This window comes from Abramis brama (genome assembly GCF_963993115.1).
Source record: "Abramis brama genome assembly, chromosome: 6".
In the NCBI taxonomy this organism is placed as follows: domain Eukaryota; kingdom Metazoa; phylum Chordata; class Actinopteri; order Cypriniformes; family Leuciscidae; genus Abramis; species Abramis brama.
Window position 1 is genome coordinate 42,489,889 of NC_139968.1, and position 4,638 is coordinate 42,494,526.

At 36.6% G+C, this 4,638-nt stretch overlaps 1 long non-coding RNA gene across 2 annotated transcripts; it reads right to left on the minus strand.

The window, feature by feature from the left end:
• Window positions 1–1,319: 1,319 nt before the first annotated feature.
• Window positions 1,320–3,904, minus strand: LOC311085082. 2 transcript variants are annotated; one of them, XR_014606726.1, is made up of 8 exons: window positions 3,793–3,904; window positions 3,580–3,681; window positions 3,397–3,475; window positions 3,221–3,309; window positions 2,591–2,682; window positions 2,343–2,426; window positions 2,037–2,126; window positions 1,320–1,708 (listed from the first exon to the last, which is right to left on the minus strand). It is a non-coding gene; the product is annotated as an uncharacterized lncRNA (long non-coding RNA). The 2 variants fall into 2 exon arrangements; XR_014606727.1 differs by having other exon boundaries at window positions 1,571–1,708; window positions 3,397–3,479.
• Between the last annotated feature and the right edge of the window lie 734 nt (window positions 3,905–4,638).

Genomic DNA, 4,638 nt, shown 5'->3' on the forward strand with positions numbered 1-4,638 from the left:
CAGTCTGGCCGGTACCCACAGTGCTCGCTCATAAATTCGAGCATGCGTAAGAGCACGCGCTTGTAAACTTATTGGTTGCAATCTGAAACATCACCGCTAGAGGCCGCTGAAAACTACATACAGCTCCTTTGTAGCGACAATGAGTATGAACCAAACACAGACTAATCTTCGTCCAGAATATTAATTCAAACTCTCTCTTCTCGATGAACCAAGAGGAAGATTTGGTCAGGACTTCGTATCCTCATCCATCTTGTCACGGGATCCAGGCGCCGACCGGTCTGGCTATTTAAAAGAGCCCCCCAGCACTAACCAAAATAACTGGTCAATGCTAGCTTTGTTGCCGAAACACTGACTGGTTAAGAGAATCCCACAATTAAGAGGTCCCATGAGAAATGATCAGATTTTGGCAGGAAATACCATGACCTCAGGGTATTTCCAAGCCCATACACTTTACACACCAAGAGACATACATACACATATCAAAATACATAAATCACCCAGGCTCCAGAGAGTCTGTAACCAAAGACTTTTATTGGTTAACTGAAGGAAGAACTGGTCAACTTTGATAGTTTGCAAGACGGATCGATACCAGCAGATGTTGTTAAACCCCCACAACATTCCAGACCCCCTCCTCCTTAAGGACCTCTGAATGAGCAAACCAGATTTCTCTTCTCTTCAAACCAGAGAACTGAGATTTTACCTATAACTATACATAAAATCATTCAAGAACAATTTTCAATGGACTTACAATCAAACAATCATGCAACTACCTAATCCTGTGTTGTTTCCACCACTTATATGCATATTTTAATAAGATAATATGTTTTGAGCCCATATAATTCATGTAAGTGTTATAACTATTAGAGGTGTGAATGAAAGTGTGTACTGTTTCATATCAATGCTATCTTACGAACACAACTAGCAAGATGGCTGGAATTAAATCTGTGTAAAATGTTTCATATTCTGATAATTAGAAATCATGCCTAAACTGTTGCATCTGGTCTTTAAATAGAGAACCCCCAGGGAAGACATGATTTATGACTTTGCAAACAAAGCCACACTGTAAAGAGGTTGCTGTAAATTTTACAGTAACTTACTGGCAGCTGGATGCCAGTAATTTACTGTAAAAATGTTTACAGTATTATTACTGTATTTTCACTTACAGTATACTGTACCATTTACTGTACTTGCATTTACAGTATTATTACTGTATTTTTCATTTACAGTATTAGTATTGAGTTTTTTTTTTCATCATTTTTTTTTTTTTTTTTTTATGTATGTTTACCCCACCCCCCAAAAATCACAATAACTCATGAACATTTGTCCTTATAATATTCTTTTTAATCGTTGAACATTTTGTTTTAGAAGTACAAATTACAAATCTTGACCTTTAGGAGCCACTAGCTGAAGAAAAAAAAGGCAACATCACCAAAGTCCAAAGAATTAATCTCCTGGGGACCATTTGTATCTGTAGCATGGCAAAAACATACTCACACTGAAAAGCAAAACAGGCCTTAAAATAATAAAATACAGTCAAAGTCAGTTTGTGTTATTACTTTTCAGTAATTTTGACAGTCAAAGTTGACAAGCTCTCTGATGAGAAACACTGAGGGTTTCAGGCTGATGCTTTTCTTTGGACCTTTCCAGATTTCCATCTGATCTGTGCCTTTGGTGTTTGGTGCCATCAGGGTTGATTCTCAGAATGAACCTGCAAGCACAAGCAGGGAAAAATATATTATTTTTTCAGACCGGTGTTGGCAGAATTTTCCCTAACTCTCAAACTTGATGCTGCATGTACTTTGACGTTAATAAAAGCACTACATTTGATTCTGAATGCACCTACAGGGATGGTATTACCTCATAATCCATTACATTAAAATCATTAAAGCTTCATTCTTTTTCAATACATTCCTGTAGCTTAGATTTCCAGGGAATGGATAACTTAAATTAAACTTAAATACAATGCTAGTTGCTTTGGATAAAAGTGTCTTCATGCATGTAAATGTAATGTAAAAAATATATATATATTGGTTTACCCAATTCTGCATCCGACAAAATAGACAGCTGATTGATGATTCTGCCCTTCATTGTCAGCAACCATGTTTTTGCTTAGAGAACAGACTCTCCTGAAACAGACAAAGTCACAGCAGCCTTTTAGTGTTATAGTTTACAGAAAAAACTAAAATACAATAACAGACCTTATTACTAACAACAATAACATGTGGGGTGAAGATGAGGTAAGATATGATGTTGTATGGTGTTTATAGTTTTTAATCAATTAAACAACATTAAAAATATTACTTAGCAAAACTTTGCTATATTGATAATGGTATATTGCTAACCCTTTCCTCCTCCTTCAACGTCAACCCGTTCTGTGTATTACTGGAGAGCGTCAGCAGTGTTGTCCAGTCCGGAGGGAATGGCTCCTGCAAATTCAAAATAAAGAACAGAAACTGAGGGATGATTTAACTTTGCTGCCTGGTAAACCACTGTTTTCTCCCCTTCCTTTGGTTTCATCGGCAGTTATATTATGTTTGCCTGCTTAACTAACGTATACTTCAGCTAATTTAGTTGATGTCATCTTACTCACCTGTATATGTTATAACCGTTACGAAGGCAATCACAAAAAAAGACTCCAAAATACACCTCCGACATTGCAGACGACATAATTCAGACCACAAACTTGAAAATAAAACAAAAGATGAAATTAACAATGGTGTTGGATAAAGGTTTAGTTTGCTCAAAATTGTAAATTCTGTCACCATTTACTCACCCTCAACTTGTTCATAAGCTCTATTAATTTATTTATTGTGCTGTATACAAAAGAAGATATTTTAAAGAACACGAGTAACCAAACACTTACTGGTCCCCATTGACATTCATGTGTTATTTTTTTTTTTAAGTCCATTATTTATTTATTTTTTTAAGTCCATGGGGACCAGCAACTATTCCATTACCAACAATCTTCAAAATATCTTATTTTATGTTCAGAAGAAAGAACTTCATGCAGGTTTAGAACACCTTGTGGGCGAGTAAATGATGACATCATTTTCTGTTTAAGCTGTACTATCCCTTTAACTTAGTTTTACTCAGTATTTACGTTGTACATCTGACAAAAAATTGTGAAAGAAGAGACAAAACATACCAAAGTTATTATGCTTCTCTGTTTAATAAGTTTACTTCGGCTAATTTAGGTGAAGTTAACCATAACGTTACTTACCAGTTGATGTTATCACAATGACGGCAATGAAAAGGCTCCAACACACTCCATCGTTGCAGATTGCAGATGGCATTATCCAGATCACAAACCTGAAAATAAATCAAAGCATATAACATTACGTGAAAATATTGTTTAAAACCCGCACTTAAACAAGGGTTTCGTCTATCTCACTTTACCTCAGTAACTTTAGGCTATTTCATGTTAGTTCGCTGCGGTTAACGTTATTACAGTCGACGACTCCACCCGCCTGATGAGCTAACTTGCGTTAAAGAGGCAGAGGAACACACAAACATTATTTTTTTTTAATCGTTTTAACTAAAGAATATTTCGGCTAATATAGGTGAACTTAACTTACTCACCAGTTAATATTATCACCGTGACAGCGACCCGGCCGACAGTCAGGAAAAAAGGCAGTAACAAGGCACCAAAACCATTCTGACGACAGTCAGGAAAAAAAGGCACTAAAACCATTCAGACGAAAACAAAACGATAAATCATGTTAGTTTGCTGTTAACATAAGTAAAAACATTTGAAAATGTTTGTTTTACATAAAATAGAAATAATATACTAACCTTTTTAGTGAGTTACATGATCTTTTGTCCGTGCATTGCCACTTCACCCCTCAAAAAAAAAAAACACTTGAAAAGAAATCTCTCTTGCCATTGGTCAGTTTTTCGCGGGCAAGTTCACTACTGTAAATTGATTTACAGTAGGGAAGAATTACAGTAGTGACCCTATATTTTCCCATAATCCTTTGCTGTTTACAGTAACATACTGTATATATATTTTACAGTATCTTACTGTACATATTACAGTAAAATACTGTTCAAATTACAGAAATCCGTTACAGTGCAGTGTCTAATTGGTCCGCTCTCTTCAGGAGGGGGGACAAACTTTGAGTTTAAAATCTTGGATTCTCTGTTCGCTCGAGCTAAGTTCAAAATGTTCTGATACAGAAGAGCTCTCCACGAGTGCAGAACAAAGACGGAGACGGCAGACGATGGTTATAGTAACCATGTAACGTTAACAGACGAGCAGATCAACCCAAATTAAGATCAGATGGGTTAGATTCATTTCCAGTCATCTTACTAGCCTACTCTCTTCTCAATTTTCTTTCTTTTCTGAGTTATCATTTTCTTTTCCGTTGTGAGTCTCGGTTCTAAGTTAAGTTTTGCGACAAGAGTTCGATCCACGTTTCTTCTGCAAAGCCAGCTTCAAACAAAGACTTTCATTCCGCCAGCACAACACGTGACTGGTCGCCCCATCTATCCAGGCACGAGGAGACCATAACCAACGAACGAACCCCTTTGACGCTGACCAAAGGAATTCCCAAAAGGAACGCAAAAGCAAAGACACAAGTACTACCTCCAGACTTTTAAGCTGAACTGGTGTATTGATAAATGTAATAACCTGTCTAA